Genomic DNA, 26077 nt, shown 5'->3' with positions numbered 1-26077 from the left:
GGGTTTTTTTTAAAGAAAGAAAGAGGGCTTCCCTGGTGACGCAGAGGTTGGGAGTCCGCCTGCCGATGCAGGGGACACAGGTTCGTGCCCCGGTCCGGGAAGATCCCGCGTGCCGCGGAGCGGCTGGGCCCGTGAGCCGTGGCCTCTGCGCCTGCGCGTCCGGAGCCTGTGCTCCGCAACGGGAGAGGCCACAGCAGTGAGAGGCCCGCGTACAACAATAAATAAATAAATAAAATAAATAAATAAATAAATAAATAGAAAGAAAGAAAGAAATGCTACATCAGCAACACTCTAAATGAGGGCTGAACTGTGTGAGAAAAAAAAAAATACTACCTAATTACTCTTGACTTGAGAAGTCAAATATGAAGAAGTGTCACAAAATGATTCTTCTTCCAGTTAATTTTAATTATATTGCCTTTATATCTATTCATAACATGTCTGTTGTGAATATATGTATATCTTCCTTTATGTGTATGTAATAATAGAAAATGAAGCATAAATGAGTTCTTTTAATAAGCAAAACTTAAAATTTCTAACTATAAGCAAGTCTTATAGTTTGGGGCAGTATCTTCTTCTTTTTCTTTCTCAGTGGTTCACAAAATAACAGCGCCTCCTCGAGTTGATGGAGTCTTAGATTCAATAGAACGAATGTTCTCTTAGCTAATGTTGCTTGGTCTAACTGAAATCTCTTGCGATACAGTTTAATCTATTTCTTCAGCAAGGCTAGACCTCAGTTAGTCACCATCTTCTACGCAAGGATGTGTCCTACACTCAAAGATGATACATGGACCTTTTCTCGGCCTTATTTTCCTCCGCTGGGCTCTTGCTCTGAACCCTACATCAGTCCCAATCCTCTCAGCATCATTGTGGCTTTCCTTGGAATGCCTCTCCTCAGTTACAGAGCACCTACAGTAAAGTATGGGGTAAGCTGCCAGGCGAAGCTGGACATCTGGATGACAGCTGTGCACCGCTGGCGGAGGCCGGCTTCAACCCTTGAAAAGGAACTGAGTTAGGGTATCCGCAAGGGCCTGTGAACCCAGAAACAAAGCCCCCTGTAGGACCTAGCACCCCGGAGTTCTCAGGTAAGTCAGGAAACCAAAGAAGGCAGCTGGCACATCAGCATGAGAAGCAGCCCTCGGTGACATTCAGGCTGCCGGTCGGCAGCTCCTGGACCTTTCAGCCAGACTTCTCTCTCAGGGCCTGCGTGAGCTCTGAGGTCCTTTGGTAAATCCTACAGAAATTGACTAGAGGCTAAAATAATTGCTCTGCAGCCAGATAAAAACAACCTAGAGGGAAACAGGATAGGAGCCTGGTGGCTTACATGACACAAGAAGCGGCAGTGGGCTTAGTTAGCCCTCTGGCCTGGCCTCTGGAAGCAAGCCCAGCCCAGAGAGAGAGACAGGCCCTTCTTTTTCTTTGGGCATCAGAGATCAGGAAGTTCAGCTGCAGAGATGGACTTAAGGAGGCATCCAAACGGAATGATGCCTCGGCGTTGAGCACCGTACAACACAGTGGCTTTAAATATTTAGAGGTGATGTTCAACATCATTGAATGAAAGGGTCCCAGATAAGGGACCTTGGGATCAGCATACGAAAACTTAAATAACTTGCAATGTGCAATTTATTTGTTTTCACTGGCGGGTGGTGGGGGGGTGGCGAAGGGGAAGGGTGTTTGTTGTGTTGTTTGGTGCGCTGTGTCTTCCCTACGAGAATGCAAGTTCCAAAACACAGTGTTCAGCCTCGAATCACCAGCCCCTAAAGAAATGAACCTAAAAAAAAAAAAAGGACTTCCCTGGCGGTCCAGTGATTAAGACTCTGCACTCCCAATGATTCAGGGGCACAGGTTTGATCCCTGGTCGAGGAAGGTCCCGCGTGCAAAAAAAAGAAGGAAATGAACCTGCACAGGTGGTGTTGCTCAAAAATAAATCTGCTGAATTCACCAGTGACTCCATTGGTTCAAAGCCCTCCTTCTAGCTTAGACTGAAGAGTTTCAACTGGTCAGGCTGGGGAGAGGGGCGGAAAGGGCAGGGAGATATATCAGGATCGCCTCAGGAATTTGTTTAAATTACACACAATAGCTAACACTTCACCTTGCACAGGGTACCCTTTTAAATACTTAACCCTCATCTGATCTTCACAACTAATGGGGCTAGTGACTGATACCACATGCCCCCTTTACAGATAAAGAGATGGGGGCACGCCCCCATACTAATGATCACAGTGTCTGAGATACCTCTCGACTGGCAAGGTCCTGTAATTGAGGATATAACTGCCGTGGGGACACTGCTGGAGGTGGGAGGGCCACAAATCCCTCAGTGCGTCAGGGCAGAGACACAGTGGAGAGCCACCGCCTTGGCTTACCTAAGTCAATGACTGAACCAAAGCAGTGGTCATCTGCTGAGCTGGGACGTGGCACACCAAAAAGGACAAGCATCCCCTACAACGTCCCCCAGACGTGGACGTGTGGCCTCTTCCTGAACCCCACCCATGACGGGGACCGTACCGCCAACCTAGTGATGTAACCTAGTTACCTCTCTCCCCATAGACTTTCTACCCAGTAGGTCCAGCCTGGCCTCTGGAGGCTCCGACATCTCTTTCCTGTGACCTAAAGGCAGCATTCAGCTCACCCCAACTCTTCCCTCTTCCAACCTAAACATGAGTTTTTCCAACTGTTCTCCCAATGACCTGGCCCAGGCCCTGCACCACCCACACTGGTTCCCTCAGGGAGTGGTACGGCGGAAAAAACACCCTCTCCAAGAGCGCCCGGCCCTGCCTGCCCTGCTAGTGTCACAAAGCTTCCATCCATGCAGCCTTATTGATTCTTCTTATGTTTTCCCTCATCGTTTTCCAATTTGGAAAATACCAAAAAGAATAAAACAGAAAAAAAAATCGTCCCGTATATTCCTGTGTGTGTGTGTGTATATATACGTACATGTGTATATGTGGGTATAGATGTAGGTATACATACACCTATATACACATGTACGTATATATACGTGTATATGTGTATATAGGTGTGTACATGTATGTATTCACACACCTACATACACGCGTATATAGATGTGTATATGTATGTCTATACACACCTATACACACAGCTATATATGCATGTACATATGTACACGTGTGTATATTTGTATACATGTATATAGGTGTGTATGTATGTACATTTGTTTATATACATGCATACACATTTATATATCCACATACGTATATTCACATATCTGTTTATATACATATATACACACAAACATGTATATACACATATTTAAATTATATAATGTTATATATTTGTATGTATTACTTATATAATTTCAAATTTATAAATATAAATTGATTTATATGAAAATTATACAATTATTATATTACTATTACAATATTGCGATTATTATTATTGTACAGAACAATCACATTATTTTATTTTATACATATATATATGTATCTAATTCCGCCACTTCTTTTTCTTATCACAGACATCTCCCAAGCTGGTCCGTATGACATTACCTCTTCCTTCTTGTTCACGCTGTGTGCGATTCCACTGCGGAGATGAGCTGTATTTTAACTGATTGGTCCCCTCCTGGAGGACTTCTAGGATGTTTCTAATCTCTCGCGAGTACCGACAATACACTAGTGATTACTCTTGCGCCTCTATCCTGAAGTGGGGATGAGGATACTTCCCCAGGATCCATTCCTGGAAGTGCAAGCTGGGCCCTCAGGTGTGTGCAGGTTTTCTCTTGACAGACATCAGCAAATGACACTTCTGAAAGAGCTCTCCAAATTCCACTTGCGTTATCAGTGAGTGGGCATTCTTTTTCTTTTCCAAATATGACAGGGAGTAACAGCACTTCATTGAAAACCTTCCCCCAATGTTTGGGGCCCTCCTATGTGTTAATGTGCCAGCTGTGTCCCCAGAGAAACACGGGGTTCGGTGGTTGAGGGCACAAGCCGTAGGGTTTTCACCTTGCCTCTACCTCTTATTGACGGTGCCTCGATTTCTCCATCTATAAAATGGGAGAACTCAGAGCTGCCATGAGGCAGGAATAGTACAGGTACGGCACTTAGCGCAGAACCCTTGCCCCCCTCTGTTTTTTTTTTCTTTGCGGTACGCGGGCCTCTCACTGCTGTGGCCCCTCCCGCTGCGGAGCACAGGCTCCGGACGCGCAGGCTCAGCGGCCATGGCTCACGGGCCCAGCCGCTCCGCGGCACGTGGGATCTTCCCGGACCGGGGCACGAACCCGTGTCCCCTGCATCGGCAGGCAGACTCCCAACCACTGCGCCACCAGGGAAGCCCGTTCCCCTCTTTAAATGTAAGCTAGTCCATGGAATTCCAAACATCCTACACGAGCCATCTCCTTCTTCACTTCTCCCAACCACCAATTCATTTCTGCTTCTCCCACTATTCTCTACTTTTTTGTCTTCCTCCTTGAGCCTTTTGATCTTCCTGACTACACTCTTGTTTTCTTATCCTGGCAGCCCATCTTTTTAAACAGTTTGAAGTATAGTTGATTTGCAATGTTGTATCAGTCTCTGCTATACAGCAATTATTTAGTTACACACACATACACGTATATGTCTGTACGTATATATATATATATATATATATACACACACATACAAATATATATACACACATTCTTTTTCATATTCTTTTCCATTCTGGTTTATCACAGGATATTGAATATAGTTCCCTGTGCTAGACAGTAGGACCTTGTTGTTTATCCATCCTATATCTAATAGTTTGCATCTGCTAACTCCAAAGTCCCAATCTATCCACCCCCGTTGGCAACCACAAGTCTGTTCTCTAAGTCTGTGAGTCTGTTTCTGTTTCATAGATAAGGTCATATGTGTCGTATCTTAGATTCCACACATAAGTGATATCGTATGGTATTTATCTTTCTCTTTCTGACTTACTGCACTTAGTATGATCATCTTTAGGTCCATCCATGTAGATCCTGGCAGCCCATCTTTATGTGCAGATCCCCTTCCCTCTGTTTGGGCCCACACTTACCTGGGATGTTGCCCCTGTGGGCAGCTCTCAAGCCCACCCAGCTTGCCCAAGCATCAGGCCCACTTGGTGAATATGCCTTGTTAAAATCCCATGGTACCGAAATAAATAAATAAATAAATCCCATGCTACCATGTCCACAGCACATCTACCAGCCAACTAAGCCAATGGAGAAAACTGCAGCTTCTCCCCTGTAGCACACAAACCATCCATAGCATAATCTGTTCCAAGAACACACCCCAGGACTGGCAGTAAATTAACAAGCGTTGGTTTGAAGTCTTTCTTTACTGTTTGGAAAAACACAGACTAAGGTGAACGTCCCTTGTCTTTTGCCATAACCTCCCTTCCTGTGTTCTTCTAAAATCGTACTCAGCAAATTCACAGTTTCATCCACAAGTCTCTGGGCATCTAACTCCCCCGGGCCAGGAGCACAGTTGTTCAGTAATGTCAGCCAGAACTTGTATTACTGGTGACCTCTGGAAATGACTTAACCCCCATTCCCTAAACCCACACATGGGCCTGCACGTCCATAAATAAAGATCTGCACCTGTTGCCACCCCACTGCTAAACCCCATCCGCAAATCTAGAGCCCAGAAGTAAAAGGCAACACAATTAGCCACATACAACCAGAAGAACAGGCTCTGCCAGTGAGGAGGTTGGCATTGGAGTTGAACAGGGCCAAAGCTGCTTCATGATGATTTTTCTGCTGGGTGCAGTGACCTTTCGTTCCATGTTTATTTGGAAATGACCTTTAAGCAGCAATCAACAAAAATGAAATGCTTCAAGGAGCACATTAGATAATGCAAATGTTCCCTAGTGATAAGTTATGCCCAAGGAATACAGGGGAACATAAAAGCAGCTCTGCCCTGGGAAGCCACCATCTAGCCTGTTCATTAGACTAATAAGTGAATACAGAGTTCTCGCAACCCTTGTCAGTCAGACCACTGAGGAACTGAAGCCAGGCTGACCTGGGCAGGAAACATGATTATTTCCAGAATGGAACCCAAAGTACCAGTTGACATTTCATTTTAATTCTGTTTGGAGCAGAGGTAACTGTGTTACTTGGATGCCCAATAAGTGATTTACCATCTCACAGGGGAAAACATCCCGAAGGTCTGGGCCAGACGGCATGCTGGTGAGCTCTGCATGCCCCGTGCTGGTCTAATTTCAATGGAAGACGTCGTTCGTTTACATTAACGGGCTCATTACCGGGCATCTACCGAACACTGGGCTCTTCAGGAAGTGCTGGAGAGGCTTACACGCTAGAGGGAGTTCGGCCCCTCGAGGTCAAAGCCATGGGATGCTGAGCCCACAGAGGCAGGACCCTCTCCACTGGGGCATGTTTCTCTCCTTCAACTGCGTCTCCTCCATTCTTTCTCTCCCACTGTCCCACTTTCCTCTTTCTTGCTTATATTTAACCCTACCAATGATGGCAGTCCAGAAATCACCAAACGGTGACCCCTGGAGTTTAACGAATCACTCACCCCGAAATAGAAGCAGCTGAAAAGAGAAGCTCAGAACCAAGGGCGGTGGCCTCCTCTGCGCCTGATTAGAGAATCCTAACATCTTCTGAACCTCAATCCCAGGACAAATACTCTTCCTCGCTCTGGGGGATCCACTAGGGGGAATCCATCAAGGGAGAGGGTACCCTTTCCTTCTGGGGAAGGGGTCCTACAGCATCCCGTGGTCATGTCTACCGGCCCATAACATCGATCACTGCCCCCAAGCAAAGCCCACCTCCCAAAAGGACTTCCACGGAGCAGATGTGAAGTCCAGTCCCATCTCTCCCACACCCAAGGACACCCTCACCTCCAACCCCTTTAGAAAGGACAGAGGGAAGTCACAGCCTCAGGACACATCTGCCAGGGGACCCTGCGGAGGCCACAGACGGGAGCCAGGCAGCCCGGAACAGGCAGGGGCTTCGGGATATTCCAGGACGGCTGACTGTGTAAGTTGTTCTGCTCTCTGATTAAAGGTGGTTTATGGGGGGGTTGGGGACTGTGTGAGGAGTGTAGGAGCTCCTCAAGATTCAGAAGGTGAGGGAGAGAGTGCCCGGAAGTCCCAGCCCAGTTCACGTGCTAGATTTCCCACCAGTTCACCGGGGCACGTCACATCACTGCTCTGCTTCTCATAACGGGATGGAACCCTGAGTGGCCCCCAAGCGGCAAACGTCTGTGATCCAAAACCATTGACAACAGGTACTCAAACGGAAACAGAGCCGGCCCTTATGGTCCTTCCCCACCATGTCCTCAGCCTGCCTTTTGTTGGTGGAAAAACTTTAGCCAAACGATAAGTTTAATCAGAGAAGTGAGAAAATGCAGTAACAAAGGAAAACAGTCCAACGAGACCAAATAATAACAGTTTAGCCATTAAACAAAGTCAAGGACCTTTAGTTCTTCCTCAAGGGCTACAGATAATATTCTGAGCCATATCCTGTGAGCTGTTTTATAGATACTGAAAGCCCCACCAGGTGGAGAAAGTTAACTACATGATGACCAGACTGTAGCCATGACATAAGCTGCCACAATTCCAAGAACTGGCCTCAAAGAAATGGGAACAAACCGACCCTGGAATTAAAGACTAACTGTACTTCAAACAATCAAATACTACAAAGCTACAGTAATCAAAACAATATGGTACTGGCACAAAACCAGAATATAGATCAATGGAACAGGATAGAAAGCCCAGAGATAAACCCACGCACCTATGGTCACCTAATCTATGACAAAGGAGGCAAGGGTATACAATGGAGGAAAGACAGTCTCTTCAATAAGTGGTGCTGGGAAAACTGGACAGCTACATGTAAAAGAATGAGATTAGAATACTCCCTAACACCATAAACAAAAATAAACTCAAAATGGACTAAAGGCCTAAATGTAAGGCCAGACACTAAAAAATGCTTAGAGGAAAACAAAGACAGAACACTCTTTGACATAAATCGCAGCAAGATCTTTTTTGACCCACCTCCTAGAGTAATGAAAATAAAAACAAAAATAAACAATGGGACCGAATTAAACTTAAAAGCTTTTGCACAGCAAAGGAAACCATAAACAAGCCGAAAAGACAGCCCTCAGAATGGGAGAAAATATTTGCAAAGGAAGCAACTGACAAAGGATTAATCTCCAAAATATATGAGCAGCTCATGCTGGAGAGGGTGTGGAGAAAAGGGAACCCTCCTACACTATTGGTGGGAATGTAAATTGATACAGCCACTATGGAGGTTCCTTAAAAAACTAAAAATAGAACTATCATATGACCCAGCAATCCCACTACTGGGCATATACCCAGAGAAAACCATAATTCAAAAAGACACATGCCCCCCAGTGTTCACTGCAACATGCACCCCGATGTTCACTGCAGCACTATTTACAACAGCCAGGACATGGAAGCAAAACAATCAAGACGACGCTCATCAGACCACCGCATGACCAATTTCAAGATGACTGTCAGAGCTGACTGGGCTGTTTCTGCATGTAGCCCCTCCTGCCTATGAAAGCTCTCGCCCACTGATTGGGGGTGGTGGGGCGGGGGAGTCGGCCTTTGTACAGGAGTCCACCCTCCCTCTCCCACCCCCGGTTGCCGGCATCCGAAATAAAGCAAACTTTCCTTTCCACCAACCTTGCCTCTTTATTTGCTTTTGAGTGGTGAGCAGCCAGACCCCACTTTCGGTAGCAAAACCAATCCTTGTGCGCCCATGTTTATAGCAGCACTATTCACAGTAGCCAAAAGGTAGAAGCATCCCAGACATCCAGCAATGAATGAATGGATAAACAAAATGGGTTCTATGTCTACCACGAAATGCTATCTGCCCATAAAAAGGCATGAAGTACTGATACATACTACAATGTGGATGAAGCTCGAAAACATTAGGTTCAGTGACAGAAGCCAGACACAAAGGACCACAGATTGTATGATTCCATTTGTATGAAAGAGACAAAGTAGGTAAATCCATAGAAACAGAAAGCAGGAAAAGTGAGGAAAACGTTTTGTAACTAGAGAGAGATGACAGTTGTACAACACTGTGAATGTATTAAATGTCACTGAATTGTTCAGTTAAAATAATTATATGGTATATGAATTTCACCCCAATATTTTTAAAATTCTATGAGATGTAGGTTCACCATAGTTAAGCTCCAGTGGTGGCTTTCTGCAGATTATTTACCCAACTAGGGAAGGGTAAGGGAAGGGTTAATAAGAGAAGACTTAGGGCTTCCCTGGTGGCGCAGTGGTTAAGAGTCCGCCTGCCGATGCAGGGGACGCGGGTTCGTGCCCCGGTCCGGGAGGATCCCACGTGCCGCGGAGCGGCTGGGCCCGTGAGCCATGGCCGCTGAGCCTGCGCGTCCGGAGCCTGTGCTCCGCAACGGGAGAGGCCACGACAGTGAGAGGCCCGCGTACAGGGAAAAAAAAAAAAAAAAAAGCTATAAATATGTTGGTGGAAATGTAAAATGGTGCAGCTGCTATGGTAAACAGTACGGAGGCGCCTCAAAAAATTAAAAATAGAACTACCACATGATCCAGCCCTCCCACTTCTGGGTATATATCCAAAATTATTAAAAACAGGATATTGAAGAGATATTTGCACTCCCACATTCATTGCACCTTTATTCATAATAGCCTAGAGGTAGAAGCAACCTAAATGCCCACCCACAGATGAGTGGATAAAGAAAAGTGTAGGATATACAACCAATGGAATATTATCCAGCCTCAAAAACAAAGGAAATTCTGACATATGCTACATCACAGATGACCGTTGAGGACATGATGCTAAGTGAAATAAGCCAGTCACAGAAAGACAAATATTATGTGATTCCATTCACATGAAATATCCAAAGTAGTTAGACTCTTGGAACAGAAAGTAAAATGGTGGTAACCAGGGGCTGAGGAAAGGAAAAGCTGTTGTTTGATGGGTATAGAGTTTCAGTTTTGCAAGATGAAAAGGTTCTAGGGAGCTAGTATACAGCAATGTGCAGATAGTAAAAAATATTGAACTGTATGCTTAAAAATGGTTAAGACTGTGCAACAGGAAAACTCGGTCTTTCCCTCCTGGGTGTCACCCTTACACTCACACAGAACACTTCATTTCTCACAGACACTTCTGTCACCAAATATGGGGGGTGGGTCCCTCACCAAGCAAATCTCCACGAACCCAGCTGGGTGTCCTACAACTGAACTCAGTTCGGACACTATCTACCCAGACATGACATCAGATCCTGCAGGTGAAGAGCTCGGTCCCACAAGGCCGCTCCCCACCCCGCTTCGGACGCAGATCACAAGTAATGGGCCCCCAGGTTATCCACAGCTTCTGCCCGACTCGGCTACATGACCACCTCCTGCTTTGGGTTCATTTAATTTGTTAGAGCTGCTCACAGAACTCAGGGAAACACCTGTGTTTTCCAGTTCATTAAAGGATGTGAGAAAGGAGACAGATGAACAGCCATATGAAAAGATACACAGGGCAAGGTCCAAGAGGGTCCTGAGCACAGAACACCTCTCCCCGTGGAGTAGGGGAGGCCCTTCCCAGTACGTGGATGTGTTTGCCCACCTGGAAGCTCCCCAAACCATGTACTATCGGGATTTTTATGGAGACTGCCTCACGTAGGCATGATCTTTTTTTTTTTTTTTTTTTTTTTCGGTATGCGGGACTCTCACTGTTGTGGCCTCTGCCGTTGCGGAGCACAGGCTCCGGATGCGCAGGTTCAGCGGCCACGGCTCACAGGCCCAGCCGCTCCGCGGCATGTGGGATCCTCCCGGACCGGGGCACGAACCCGCGTCCCCTGCATCGGCAGGCGGGCTCTCAACCACTGCGCCACCAGGGAAGCCCGGCATGATCTTTTTCTTCTTTGGCCACACCACACAGCATGTGGGATCTTAGTTCCTCGACCAGGGATCGAACCCGCATCCCCAGCACTGGAAGAGCGGAGTCTTAACCGCTGGACCACCAGGGACGTCCAGGAGCCATCCAGGAGCCCACCAAGAGTCATTTCATCAGAACAAAAGACGTTCCTAGTACTGCTTAAAAATTTTATTCAAATATAGTTGATTTACAATGTTGTGTTAATTTCTGCTGTACAGCAAAGTGACTCAGTTATACACACATATATATATTCTTTTTCATATTCTTTTCCATTCTGGTTTATCCCAGGATATCAAATATGGTTCCCTGTCCTATACAGTAGGACCTTATTGTTTATACTGTTTATATTAGTTTACATCTGCGAATCCCAAGCCCTAGTACTTTTATCACTTAGGAACTCACAAGGATTTCCAGGGCCAGTGATAGGGTCATAAAGCAAATATTAAAGCGAGATGTTCCCAGTACTCTGATTCCTTAGGAAAGTACAAGAATTTCAGGACCTCTGTGCCAAGAACCAGGGGCAGAGAGCAAAATATATATATTTTCTATCATTTCACAGATGGTAACTTTTATGTGTTTACCACAATTTTTAAAAGCTGTAGACACACATACAGATAAATGTATAATTATCCATCTTTAATTTTGTTTTCATAAATGGGCCTGTGAGAGGGCGGTTGCACCTGCGAGACCCTTGCTGCCTGGCTTGGAGTCGGACCACCCTGGTGCGTGAGGCTTTGGACAGCAACACCCTTGAGGAGTCCTGGGCTTCATCTCTGGTCTCCAGGAACCCATCAGCACAGATTGGAAAAGCGTTGCATAGCTGGGTGGAGTTGCAGGGGGACCATCCAAACAGGCTTATGAAACAAGAGTCATTAACAAGAAAAGCTGGCTAAAGCTCTCTATGCCAAGAACTAGGCTACACAAAACATGGCCCAGAAAATGTCAAGATCCATTGACAAATCAAAGTGGGTTTCTCCCAGAAGGCAATGGGACCCAGGAGGGACTGAGTGGGAACCAGGGGGGCCTGCTAACCTGCCCTGTTGGAAACTTTCAAAGGGAGGGAGGACGCAGGGGTGAACTGGGTCCTCGTGAACTTTGTGGCTCAAGGGTGGGCAAACTACAGCTCTGGGACCAAGTATGTTCACGGCCTGTTTTTACAAATAAAGTTTTACTGGAACTCAGCCACGGTCACTCATGCATGGCTTGTCTAGGGCCATTTTTACTCTAAGGTGAGAGTTGAGTAGTTGCAACAGAGACCACATGGCCCTCAAAGCAGAATGTTTGCTCTCTGGTCCTTTCCAGAAGTTTGCCAACCTCTCCTATAGTGAAAGAACCCAGTGTCCTACTGCAGGGGAGGGCAGACGTTTCACTCCTTATTCCAGAGCCAACAAGTTTTCTGCTCTCTTTTGCTTCCTCTGCTGTTCAGCCAACTCGCAACTGTGCACACGATGGCACGGGAAATCCAAGCCGCGGATAACGCGAAGGCATTTATAACTGAGTTTAGACGCTAACAGAAGCCGTCCATCTCCCTCTACTTCCCCCAGCAGCTCTACCCTCCTAACGATGCGTGATTTAGGCTGACGTGAAGATGCACCCACACTCCCAGAGCACCCCTCCACCGCCCCGCTGATGGCAAGGTGGAGAGGCAAAGGCAAACTCAGAGATGACAGCTTTGTGGCCAGTGGCCAAACCAGGAGAGGACTCCACAGGCTCCCCCAGTAGATGCCCAGGGAGAGCAAGGGGGGCGGGGGGGGGGGTTGAAACATACTCTCCAGCCAAAGATCTGAAAGACTGGTGGGGCCTGCCTCTCGGGAAATGCAGAGGCACCTTGAAGCTACTAAACCTGGAAGGAATGTTTTCTGCGGACTGTAGGCCATGGCCTTGGAACTCAGGAAGCTTGCAAACAAGCGAGAGACACCACAGAACATCAAAGAATACTGACAGAGAGAGGGAGAGAGAAGAGAACTGTGCCAGTGCAGTCAATGAGAAACTGCCAACTAAGGAACCTCAAGTCTTTTATGGGATGAAAGACGTAAGGACATTTTTTTCATTAATGGCCAAAAGAGAGGTATAAACGTGTACTATGAAAGCAGAGGAAGGGAAGATGGCTTCCAGAGGTGCTCCAGAAGGGTTTCTAGAGAGGTGAAGGGGAGGATGACTGGAAAAAGAATATCCTCTTTTTCTTGGATATCCCCCAGACACTGAGATTTCAATGGTGTATAAAGATGAGTTATTAATAATATCATATTGGATTAAATGAGCTAGAATTGCAGTAACATGAAAAATCAAAAGACTTCATCACAGAACTCCTACTATTATGTAAATGTACCACCACCTGGGAAAATGACTAAGGGTGAGATTCATTATAAGTAATGTTTTCATCCCAACCTTCATGGCCCTTTGAAACTTTAGATATAGGACCCAATTTATTAGCTAAAAGAAACAAGAATCCCTCTAGAATTCTCTTCAGTGGCTTCCATAAAATTTTAAGCTTAAATCACTTGTAAACTATAAATCATGCAAATACCTGGTATTCATTTCTAAAGCTCCCAAATTCTGAAAAACTCTCTTGATTCTTAATTTCCTGGCCCTACTATCATTTAATTGCATAAAGAAACTATTGGATTAAAGGTATACATGGTAAATATATGGAAATAAATGGTAATGTGTGAAGATCCATCTGAGTTTTCAGTTGCATGAAATAGAAACGAACTTTGATTTATTTAAACAGAAATAAAATTTATTAAATGGTTATTGAGTTGCTCGCAGAATCCTCAGGAGAAAGAGAGGTGAAGAGCCAGGTGCAATCCTATAATTACACCACAGAACTAACCCAGTGAGGACAGTGGTCCTGCAACATGGCCCCTCTCAGGGCGGGGGTGCTGCAGTCTCGAACCTGGACATGATCACTGCTATTGCCACCACCTTCAGAAGAATGAATGATTCAGCGTGGTCCCTTCTTCTTTCTGTCACCAGCTTCTCATTCAGAACCATGTGTAGATACCTATGACTAGGATTTCCCAGCTCACGGCACCCATGCCCCTGTTGCAATGGAGGCTAAGAAATGTCATCTCTGGTTATTCCAGAGGTGAGCTCTGTCTCAGAAGGGTGACAGAGGGACAACCACAAAGACAAGAATCCATCACAATGCAATTTGGTTGGATGTAGAGTGAAGTAATCCAGAAAGGGAAAAACAAATATCACACATTAACGCATATATGTGAAATCTGAAAAAATTGGTATAGACGATCTTACTTACAAAGCAGAAATAGAGACACAAACATAGAGAACAAATGTATGGATACCAAGGGGGAAAGGGGGGGTGGGATGGATTAGGAGATTGGGATTGACACATATACACTATTGATACTATGTATAAAGCAGATAAGTAATGAGAACCTACCCTATAGCACAGGGAGCTCTACTCAGTGCTCTGTGGAGACCTAAATGGGAAGGAAATCCAAAAAAGAGGGGATATATGTATACGTAGAGCTGATTCAGTTTGCTGTACAGTAGAAACTAACACAATATTGTAAAGCAACTACACTCCAATAGAAACTTTTTTAAAATTAAAAAATAAAAAAATTTTGGTTGAATGTAATTTTATCAGGATGACAGTCTGCTCCAACTACTGTCCTCATGTTTTCCCCAAGTATTAATCATTCTGGAACACCCTGAAGTGGTTTTATAACACTTTATTTTTTCTGCAATTCAATTTTTTTTCTGTCTTGTGGTTTTTACTTCTAATTTACTTCCAGCCCTGCGTATACAGAACAGCAAAAAGTTAAAACAGCCTTAACATAACATCCACCAATTCATTCAAACGAATTAGGGGAGATTACAAAGCAATCTGTATACCAACATAAGATATAAATACATACTTGTTTATTGCAGCGACTTTGCAAATTTTAAAAAACTGACAAGCACTGCCAAAACAGCAAAGCAGGAGTAATTGCACGAAAGTGGGTTGAAATATCTTTTAACTCTCCCCATTCCAAAACATTCAGACTTTTTCTTTTATTGTTTATTTCTTCTCTACTTTTACATAATTTGGGAGTTCCCTCCCCATTTCAAAAGGAATGTGTATGTGTTAAAAGTAATATACAGAAAAGACAAATATAAAAATGCCCACGTGGGCTTCCCTGGTGGAGCAGTGGTTAAGAATCCGCCTGCCAATGCAGGGGACATGGATTCGAGCCCTGGTCCAGGAAGATCCCACATGCCACAGAGCAGCTAAGCCAGTGCGCCACAACTACTGAGCCTGCGCTCTAGAGCCCGCGAGCCACAACTACTGAGCCTACGTGCCACAACTACTGAGCCTGTGCTCTAGCGCCCGTGAGCCACAACTACTGAGCCCGCGCACCACAACTGCTGAGCCCGTGCGCCTAGAGCCCGTGCCCCACAACAAGAGAAGCCACCGCAATGAGAAGCCTGCACACCGCAACGAAGAGTAGCCCCCGCTCGCTGCAACTAGAGAAAGCCCACGTGCAGCAACGAAGACCCAACACAGCTAAAAATAAAAGAAATAAATAAATTAAATAAATAAATTTTTTTAAAAAATGCCCATGATCTGACTGCTCAGTGACAAGTACCATTAGCTTGAGGTCAGTGGCTTGGAGCACAGGCTCTGGGTTTAAACTGCCAGAGCTAAGACCCCACGACCTTGGCCAAATTCCTTGATCTCTCCAAACTCCGTTTTCTCTTTTATGAAAAAAAAGGATGTTTATGTCCCTTCCTTTATAGGGTGGTTGTACGGATTCAAAGAAATAATGTCTGGGGCTTCCCTGGTGGTGCAGTGGTTGAGAGTCCGCCTGCCGATGCAGGGGACGCAGGTTCGTGCCCTGGTCCGGGAAGATCCCACGTGCCGCAGAGCGGCTGGGCCCGTGAGCCATGGCCGCTGGGCCTACGCTTCCGGAGCCTGTGCTCCACAATGGGAGAGGCTACAACAGTGAGAGGCCCGCGTACCGCAAAAAAAAAAAAAAAAAAAAAAAAGAAATAATGTCTGCCAAGCTGTGAGCAGACACCTGGTGCAAAGTGAACTTCTGAAATACTGGCTGTATTTCAGATCCTCGACCATGCACGGATCTAGTCATTCTTACGAAAACAGCACATTTCATCAAGCCTCTATTACTGGATACAAAGGTGATCTCCAAATGTAACAATTACCAGCAGCACAGAAGAGGAATTATTTGCTTTAAAAAAAAAAATTTTCTTTAGGGACTTCCCTGGTGGTCCAATGATTAAGACTCTGAGCTTCCAACGCAGGGGGCGTGGGTTTGATCCCTGATCGGGGAACTAGGATCCCACATGCCGTGTCGTGCAGCCAATAAATAAATAAATAAATAAATAAGAATAACTGTCATTGTCTTAAAAAATTGTTTTTAATCAGATATTTTAAAATAGGGAGGAAATCATAAAAAGAAAACTCAAAAATCCTTTTTGAAAAAGTTGGCAAGATATTATGAAATTGCCCCATGGTCCACCAAAATTATCAACTCAAGCGTGCACCACACACACACACACACACACACACACACACACACACACACACACACACACACACACAGTGCTTGGAGAAAATAACTGTCCTCTCAGCCAGCGTGCTTTGGACCACATCTCCTGTGATGAGTTCCAGGAGCCGAGTCCCACTCCCACCTGGCTCGGGAAATGACCCCATTGTGTGTGTACTTTGCCAAGAGTTCCACTGCTGAAGTCAGACCTGTGGGAAATTCATCCAGTGTTGCCCAGCAATGCTGCTGCCAGACAGGCTGCCCCTTTGCATCCTGCAGTCTCCTGCTGGCCAGGTACCGGCCCGGCACCAGCATATGCAAACAGCAGCCCGGCACAGATGGACCAGAGGGGATGACCCGACGGCAGGTGCGGATGGGGTGGGGCAGACAGATCCCCTCCAGGAGATGCAAACCCCAGAGCCAGCAAACCCACGTTCCCATGGTTGACCTGGAAGGTTCTTACTGGCTGTCTACACTCCCATGAAGACCAACATCGTCTGGCACTGGAGCGGTGGGAGAAGATAGAATAATAAACCCGTTCTGGATGTCTGCATTTTTCTCCCCTCCTTCCTTTGGCTCCTTCCCAGCCTAGAGCACATTTCCCTAGTGACAGCTGGTCACAAAGATGAAGCTGAAATGGCGCCTGGACCATCTGTTTGCTGCCACCCCCCAAAGCACCGCCCTCCTCCAGAAGCACCTCTGGACCCTTGGAGGCCCTGTGGGGCCTTATCCTTCCCAACTCTGCTTCATGGAAACTCAGTTCTGTTTCCAAATAGTGCTGGGGCCCTTCCATTAGCTTATATTCCATTAGATGAGAACATTCTCTTTGAACTTGTGGGATTACCTTGGCACTTTCCCCTTGGGCTCCTTCAGTGATCCAGGAAAGTGAGCAAGGACATGGGGAAAAAAAATCAAGGGTCTGGGAGTCAAAGCAGCTCCGATTCTGCATCAACTGGCTTCAAGAACTAAAGGAAGTCCTTGATCTCTCTGGAATGAAGGTGGGAAGTTCAATTCTCCGCAGAAGATAAACCTTTGTGCTGTTCTAAGGATCAGATGGGGTGTGGCACCTAGAGCAACATCCCTGGGGGGCGCAGAGAGCGCAGGGCAGATATATGTGTACCCCCTCCTCCTTTGCCCATTCTCTGCGTACTTCAGAGCTGCTCATCTGTAAAGCACTCGTTCTGCCACCTCTGGTAGGACTATTCAATGTAGGATTTTTTTTTTTTTTTTTTTTTTGCGGTACGCGGGCCTCTCACTGTCGTGGCCTCTCCCGTCGTGGAGCACAGGCTCCGGACGCGCAGGCTCAGCAGCCACCGCTCACGGGCCCAGCCGCTCCACGGCACGTGGGATTCTCCTGGACCGGGGCACGAACCCGCGTTCCCCGCATCAGCAGGCGGACTCTCAACCACTGCGCCACCAGGGAAGCCCCAACGTAGGATTTTAAATACAATGTGAAAATATGGCATTGACAGTGTTGAGGAAGCAAGAAGGCTGTTATTCTGCCTCGTATTGACAATATCTAAACCACCCTGCCAGGCTTCCTGTCTCCTGTTACTTCTTAATTCAACAGAGATGGCCACACACCCGAATCCTTTAGTGGCAAACCTCTCCGACAGCTGCTTGCATCCCTCCCAGGATAACTCTGAAGAATGCTCTATCAGAGGGACTGATTTGCAGGGAAGAGCAGCCTCCATACTTCTGTCCTGGCAGGTTTTTACTACAAACTGTATTTGCGTGGAAACAGGAGTTGTTCTTGGTTCTGAAGCCGCTCCTATTTATTTTACCCCAAATAAAACCATAACTCGCCCCAGTCACTATGATCGGGTGGCATTCGCCAACATCAGACAGAGGATGGCAGGGGATGGGTGCCAGCCTCCCGAGTTTTTAACGAGAGATTGGACAAAGCCGAGCCTGTCTGTAGATTTCAAGAGGACATCTCTGCTAAGGGAAGAGAGGGACACAGGGAAATAGCCCCTGCAGAGCTGTTTAATTTTCAATTAGCAGAGGGAATCTAGGTCTTTGGTTTTTTCAATGGCTGTCCAATATTTTACAATGTTAATACAGAGGATGTCACCCGCCCCCAGCCCCCAGCCCTTGGGCAGGGAGAAAGACAGGAGAAGGGGAGATGGGGTATTACGTGCTGTCAGTAAAGCACCTGCCCCCAAAGACAGTGACTCCTATGGGAGGGGTGAGCACGGAGGGACCCGGCAGCTGGCGGATGGCACAGATGGGTCTGTGATCCCTGGAAGCATGCTGGGCGCTAAGGAGAGTGGGGAGGCTGAGGAAACCAAGCTGCTGGATGTGCCTGGAGGAGAAGGATATGTTTATATGGAGCCACATCATGCACGGAAAACACCGGAAGGCTGTGCACAGCATTTTTACAGAGGCTGGTATGGGTAAGAAGATCACCCAGCCTTTTTTTTTTTTTTTTGCTTTGTTAATTAATTAATTTAGTTTTTTGGCTATGCCGTGCAGCATGTGGGATCTTAGTTCCCCGACCAGGGATCAAACCCGCACCCCCTGCACTGGAAGCGCAGAGTCTTAACCACTGGATCGCCAGGGAAGTCCTAACCCAGCCTTTTGTTTTGTGTTTTTTACTCTGCGCTCCTCTGTGTTTTCCAAGTTCGCTTCACTGAGCACGAATTCTTTCTTGATTAAAAAATAATGTTTCTGGGGCTTCCGTAGTGGCGCAGTGGTTGAGAGTCCGCCTGCCGATGCAGGGGACGCGGGTTCGTGCCCCGGTCCGGGAAGATCCCATATGCCGCGGAGCGGCTGGGCCCGTGAGCCATGGCCACTGAGCCTGCGCGTCCGGAGCCTGTGCTCCGCAGCGGGAGAGGCCACAACAGTGAGGGGCCCGTGTACCGCAAAAAAAAAAAATGATAATAATAATAATTTTTCTTTTTTTAAAGAAAATATGTATTCCCATGAGCATGACCACTAGGAAAATGGATATGGGCAGGAGTTGGGGCTGGGAAGGAAAAGGACAAGCAAGATGTCTTTTGAAAATGTACATGGGGGCAAAACACGGGGCTGGGTCTTCCCACCACCTCTATCCTGCCCCCCAAAAGGCCCAAAGCCTCAATTCCCTCCTGGGGTGGTGCTATGGACTCAATGTTCTTGCCTCCCCACCCCCAAATCCATGTTGAAGCCCTAATCCCCAGTGGGAGGCTTGTTTGGAGGTGGGGTCTTTGGGAGATAGCTCAGGTCATGAAGGTAGAACCTTCATGAATGGGATTAGTGCCCTTCTAAGAAAAGACACAAGAAAGATGATCTCTCTCTCCACCATGTGAGGACACAGCAAGAAGGTGGCCATCTGCAAGCCAGGAACAGAGTCCTCACCAGACACTGAATCTGCTGGCACCTGGATCTTGAACTTCCAGCCTCTGGAACCGTGATAAAATAAACGTTTGTTGTTTAAGCTCCCCTGGCCTTTGAGATCTTCTTATGGCAGCCCAAATGGACTAAGACAGGTGGCAAGAATACGGAAGAAAGGACTAGGGTGGGGTGAAAACTTGGATCCCACCTACGGATGGGAAGTGATGCGATCATGATTCATCTGTTTGTGCACCAGTGTCGACCGCACACCAGGAACTGGCTGACCTCAGAGAAATCTCCTGGGGCGATGGTTTAAATGCAGATTCCTGGGCCCTTCCCCATCCACTAAATTAGGAAGTCTGGGGTTTGGGCCAGTGTCTTGGGCCATTCTTGCACACACTGAAGTTTGAGAGCCAGCGGAGAGACAAAAGACACAAGAAACGGCCAGTAGTGAAGGACCCGTGAGCAAAGCTTGCTCCCCATACAAAAGAGGGGGTGTGTTTCAGTTGTGGGGTGGGGGAGGGTCAGGAAGTCTTCTCTGAGAACTGGAGTGGATGCAGTGCTCCTAGGCTGCAGGGACAGACAGACCTGGCCCTGTCACTTTCGAACCACTGAATGGGTTGATGTGTGTTTTCAGGCATTTGTAATCTACAGATTTCCCCTCCATCTCGTGTTTAGATTCCTTGCAGAATAATTGTTGAAGAAACGAATAGTTCGCTCCACAGAATCATCTTTTTTAGACATAGTCTGACTGCTTTACTCCCTTCCCCAAACCCTTGCCCGACCGCCCTTGAACACAAGCAATTCTGGAACTTTAGTGAGTGTAAAAGTCACCAAGGAATCTTGCTACAATCCACATTCTCCAGCCCCTTCTCTGGAGATTCCATAGGCATGTGCAAGGGGCCCAGATTCAACAATCTTAGGAAGCCCCCTGGTAGGTCTAAAGCCAGTGGCCCACAGACCACATGCACAGGAAACTCTGCCCCTCCCCCAGTTACCATCCAATAGATTATCCGTATGAGTTTCCTAGGGGGCTGCCATACAAAGTCCCACAAACTGATGGCTTAAAGCCAAAGAAATGTATTCTCTCATGGCTCTGGAGGCTGGAAGTTTGAAATCAAAGTCTTGGCAGGAACATACTCCCCCGGAAGCTCTAGGGAAGAATCCTTCCTGGCCTCGTCCAGCTGCTGGCGTTGCCGGCAATCCTTGGCTTGTGGTGGCATCCCTCCAATCTCCACCTCCCTCCAATCTCCACCTCCCTTGTCACACGGCTTTCTCCCTGTGTGTCTGTATCTCTGTGTCTCTTCTTATAAGCAGGATGGTCATACTGGATTAGGAGCTACCCTAATGACCTCCTCGTAACTTGTGAGAGACTGATACGCAAACAGGCAACGGCCAGACCGTATATAAAAACAGATCTCTGACCTATAGCCTGTAGCCAGTCCAGGAAGCCAACCCATTAAGCCAACCTAAGCACCTAAGACCTTTAAAACCTTGACCCTGGCCCTGCCTGCCTTTCCCCCTCCCGTATTCTCTTCTCCTTTCACACCAAACTACAGTCTGTTTCCCCAAAAGGACCCCCATTCTACTGTCAGAATTCTAAGCACATGACACTGAGACCATCTGTAGCCTCTGCCACCCAGTGTTGGTACCGCTCGGTGGGCGCGAGCCCAATGCCAGGCGCATCTGCCTTTACACCCAGCGTGCGAGCTTCGTGCCCAATACGTACAGGTGCTTAATAGATACTTGTGGTTAAACTGCACAGCCAAGCATATGCTTCACCCTTTGTCCACCCTGAAAATGCTTTCTCCTCCTTTCAGACCTCACTCCAGGGTGGGCACCAGAGTTCACCTGATGAAGGCTTCCCGACATCTCCCCACCCCCCTCTCCAGGCACAGGTAGGGTTCCCCTGACATTTTACCCACTTGTCTGTCTGCCCCCTAGACAGCGAGCTCCCTGAAGGCTGGGGTGTGTTTTTCATTTCCCTGTCCCAGCGAGAACTACAGCATCTGGAACTATATTGAGTAAATGGTCAAAACGTGTTTGCTAGATGGATGATTCCTGGACCAAAAATGCTCAAATTTTTCCTGCTTCTTCTGTATGCCACACCCACACTTGCCTGTAACGCCCACAGGAGCTTCCCGGCTGCAAACACAATGCAGGAGAAGCCCCACTTGCTGTCCGAGTCTGTCTTTCCTCCCATGTCTTCGATCTCCCTCTCCTTCCCTCTCTCTGTCCTGTTACAGATACGTGACATTTACCACCTTTAAAAAAACTCTTCCCAGCCATATGCTTTCCTCTACCCGTCGCTGTCTCCTTCCTTTTCTCAACTAAGCTGCTGAGCACTGACTACTCTCGTGTCTCTACCACCTCTCCCTCCACACCTCCACCTCCTCAACACGATGCCATCTGCCTTCTGCCCACGCCGCCTCCCAAGGCGCCGGTGACTTCCTGGATGTCTAATCCAGCATGCACCTTCCAGTTCTCCTCTTCCATCACCTACTTCCTCCACCCTCCCTCCCTGGGAGACTCTCTCTGCCCCTGCCATCCAAGACACAACCAGGCTCCCTTCCTGCTTTTCTCTCTCTGCCTCTGTGTGTGTGTGTCTGTGTGTGTGTGTCTCCACCTCTCCCTCTCTCTCTCTTTTTCCCCATTTCTCCCCCGCGTGACTTCTCTATCTCTGCCTCTCAAAGGACCCATCTCTTAAATGTTGGCATTCCCCATTCTCTTCTTTTCTCATCCTTATATTCTCTCTGGATGACCACATTTTCTCTCACTTCCAACTATCACCCTTAGATAATAACTCCCAAATTTAAATGTCTAGCTCAGTTTCCTTCCCCCGAGGCATCCAGACTCACAGATCAAACTGTTTACTAGGCACTCCCTCCAGCATCCCACAGGCATTTCAAACTCAGTTCAAGCAAAACAGAACTCACTCCCTTCTGCCCACAGTGTGCTCCCCTCCTCTGTTCCTCCTAAGGTAAATGGTGCACCCGTCTATCGAGTTACTGAAGCCAGAAATCTGGGGTCCTCGTCTTCCCACCACACCCCCGCTCCCTCATCCCCTAGATCCAATAGGCCATGAGCACTCCTGAGTCTTCCCTCTAAAAGCTCTCAACTTTGTGTCCCTGTTTCACACCCTTTGCTGCAGTTCAAGTTCTCGACAGCTCTCTCCCGAATCACCCCAACAGACTTTAACTGGTCCCCTCGCTCCCCCAACCAAAGGGCATCACCTTCGATCCGCTCTTCCACGTCTAGACCGGCTGTCTCCATGAAAGGAGAACTTGACTGCATCACACTCCTAATGAGAACCCCCAACATCCCCTCATTTCCTTCAGCATAAAATCCAGCAAGACATACGTAGCTTGGGCACCATCTGTCTCTTCAGTCTCAGCTCCTGCCATCCATCCCCCCCTTTACCCTACGGACCAATCGTAAAGACTCTTTGCCTGTCACCAGGCTCTTCTTTGCCTCTGGGCTTTTGCATACACTGTTCCCTTTACCTGGAGCATCTTTTAAGTTCCTTCTCTACTCTAAAATCTCCTATTGATCTTCCAAGTCTCAGCCAGTGACCCTGCTCTGGATATCCTTCCCTAAACCCTCTACCTCCAGCTCAAAGTTGGGTTTAAGGCCCTTCCCTGTGCACCCAAGATACCCTCTGTGTCTACACCACGATGGACATGTTTGTACCTTATTCAGACAGGACCTAGCACATAGCTGGCGCTCAAGAGATTTGGTTGAGTGAATAGATGGACAGATGAAGGGTCAGAGAGGCAGGGGAAAGAAAACAGGATAAGGTAGCAAGTGGGAAGGCAGGTTCATGGAAGAGAGAGTTTCAAGAAGAAGGAGGTGGTCAATGACATCATTTAGCCCTGAGGCCAACTGACAACCATGTGCCGTGTGTAGACACCCTCATTAGAAAGAAGTTACATTTCCACATATCTGAGGGAGCCACTCCACTTTGCTAGTCATAGTTCCAATTCCCAGCAAAGGATTCGAGTCATCAGAAGCTAAGTCCAGAGTGAAAAGACAGGCACCATTCCAGCTCCACTCCCAGCTGGGCCCTTCAGTGGCCACCATCCCCAGCACGATCGGATTATAGGCAGTGAGCTACAGAGTGGGTAGCAAGTCATCCTGTGGGTTGGGACCAAGCAGTGAGCTGATCCATGCTCAGTAACACTTAGCTAACCAAGTCAATAACCAAGTCCAAAGCGAACCAAATCACTAAGACTTAGCTGGTGAAAAACAAACAAAACCCAAAAATACTCACATAGATAAGCAAGCAAAACAGAACCAGACAAAGGAATAAAAACTCAAGTGCAGACCACCTGTAAGAACATCTGGTTAAATATGGCAAATGGAACACACGTAGTTTTCTCCTGTCCCTTCCAAGTGCCTCTAAAATGACAGTGAAGAAATTTCAAAAAGCAAAAATGTGTAAGGAGAAAGAGAATGACAGAAGAAATGACAACAAACAAGAAAATGCCAATAAAAATTTGGAAGCTGGAAAACAGACAGGGAGATAACTGACTCTGTAGAACTGAGAAGGTGAAATATGACTCCGAATGGGTAAAGCCAACCAGAAAGGAAGCCAATTCACATGGCAGAACTCCAGAAAGATCCAGGACTTAAGAGGCTCCAGGTAGGGCTGGAAAGAGGATGGTTGAATGACTTTATAAGAAGCGTAGGGCTTCCCTGGTGGTGCAGTGGTTACGAATCCGCCTGCCACTGCAGGGGACACGGGTTCGAGCCCTGATCTGGGAAGATCCCACATACCGTGGAGCAACTAAGCCCGTGAGCCACAACTACCGAGCCTGTGCTCTGGAGCCCTCAAGCTACAGCTACTGAGCCTGCGTGCTATAACTACTGAAGCCCGTGTGCCTAGAGCCCGTGCTCCGCAACAAGAGAAGCCACCGCAATGAGAAGCCCGCACACTGCAATGAAGAGTAGCCCCCACTCGCCGCAACTAGAGAAAGCCCTTGGGCAGCAAAGAAGACCCAACAAAGCCAAAGATAAACAACAAAAAAAATAAAAACAAACAAACAAACAAAAAGAAGTGTGGAGTGCGGGGGTGGGTGAAATGGGTGAAGGGGATCCATTACATGGTAATGGATGGTAATTTCACTTTCGGTGGTGGTCACTTTGCAATGTACATGGATGTTGAATTATAATGGCAACACCTAAAACTTACACAATGTTATATACCAATTTTACCTCGATTTGAAAAATGAATCAATACTTCTCTTAATCTTTAATTGTTTAAAATTATTTTTTATTTTTTAATTTTTTTTGCGGTACGCGGGCCTCTCACTGTTGTGGCCCCTCCCGTTGCGGAGCACAGGCTCCGGACGCTCAGGCTCAGCGGCCATGGCTCACGGGCCCAGCCGCTCCACGGCACGTGGGATCTTCCCAGACCGGGGCAGGAACCCGTGTCCCCTGCATCGGCAGGCGGACTCTCAACCACTGCGCCACCAAGGGAGCCCTTAATCTTTAATTTTTAAAAAAAGAAGTAGTTAGATCCTTAGATCCACTCTGCACACTCCCTTAACCCGAGTCTAATTAAATAAATAAAGTTTACTCTGTGAAGTGGTTGAAACAGCCAGTCTCTGGACTTGAAGACACCAGGTCCGCTGGAAGGTGGGGTTATACTACAATACTACGAACAGGGAAACTAGACCAACATCTACACACTGAACAGTGAAACCCTAGACCATCTTCTCCTACTTTGCTCTAATAGCACTGGTAGCCAGGCTTATAAAGCCCCAAGATCCAAGCTTTGGGGATCCCTGGGAACCTAACCGGCCTAATGAAAACAACCTACAGATTAGGGAGGTTCCCCAAGCAAGTGACCTGATCCTCACCTGATAATCCTACGGTGAATCCACCAGTCAACAGCCACACCTGTGTGCAAACACCCTCCAACACACATTATAGTACTTCACTCTTAAATACAGTCAATCAAGGATCTCCAAGGACATCTGCAGAAAGATAAAAATAGATAAAGGAATCTGAAACAAACAGATAAGCAAGAAGTAGAAGGAAACTAAAATTAGTAAAATCCTTAGAAATTTGAGACCAAAATATTACATCCCTGAAACAACAGTAGAAAGCTATAAAGAGAGTGTATATAAACTAGAACAAGCTTTTAGGAATTAAAAATACAACCACTGAAATAAAAAGTCAATAGAAGCGTTAGAAGATAAAAGATCACTCAGAAAATAAAACAAAAACAACAGAGATAGAAAATAAAAAAGAAAAGTCAAGGGAATTGGAGAAATGGTCTCTCTGAATAATATGACAGAAGGAGGGACCAGTGACAACAGAAGCGGAAAAATCTTCGAGAAACTAACATTAAGAGTATCTTTCAAAACCAAGGGACACAAGTTTCCAGATT

At 46.9% G+C, this 26077-nt stretch overlaps 1 protein-coding gene across 11 annotated transcripts in view; it reads right to left on the bottom strand.

Moving 5' to 3' along the window:
- Window positions 1–26077, bottom strand: part of SLC39A11 (solute carrier family 39 member 11) — a 316340-nt gene that overhangs the window by 252672 nt on the left and 37591 nt on the right. For 4 of the 11 annotated variants that reach the window (XM_067020585.1, XM_067020584.1, XM_067020587.1 and 1 more), the window contains one exon: window positions 25545–25661. The exons of the other annotated variants lie outside the window; for them this stretch is intronic. The gene's annotated coding sequence lies outside the window, so the exon portion shown is untranslated. The remainder of the gene's footprint in view (window positions 1–25544; window positions 25662–26077) is intronic. 11 annotated transcript variants of the gene reach the window in all.

This window comes from Kogia breviceps, chromosome 19 (assembly GCF_026419965.1).
Source record: "Kogia breviceps isolate mKogBre1 chromosome 19, mKogBre1 haplotype 1, whole genome shotgun sequence".
NCBI classification, from domain to species: domain Eukaryota; kingdom Metazoa; phylum Chordata; class Mammalia; order Artiodactyla; family Physeteridae; genus Kogia; species Kogia breviceps.
Note: the sequence above shows the minus strand (reverse complement) of the source record. Positions and strands in the feature narration are given on the sequence as shown.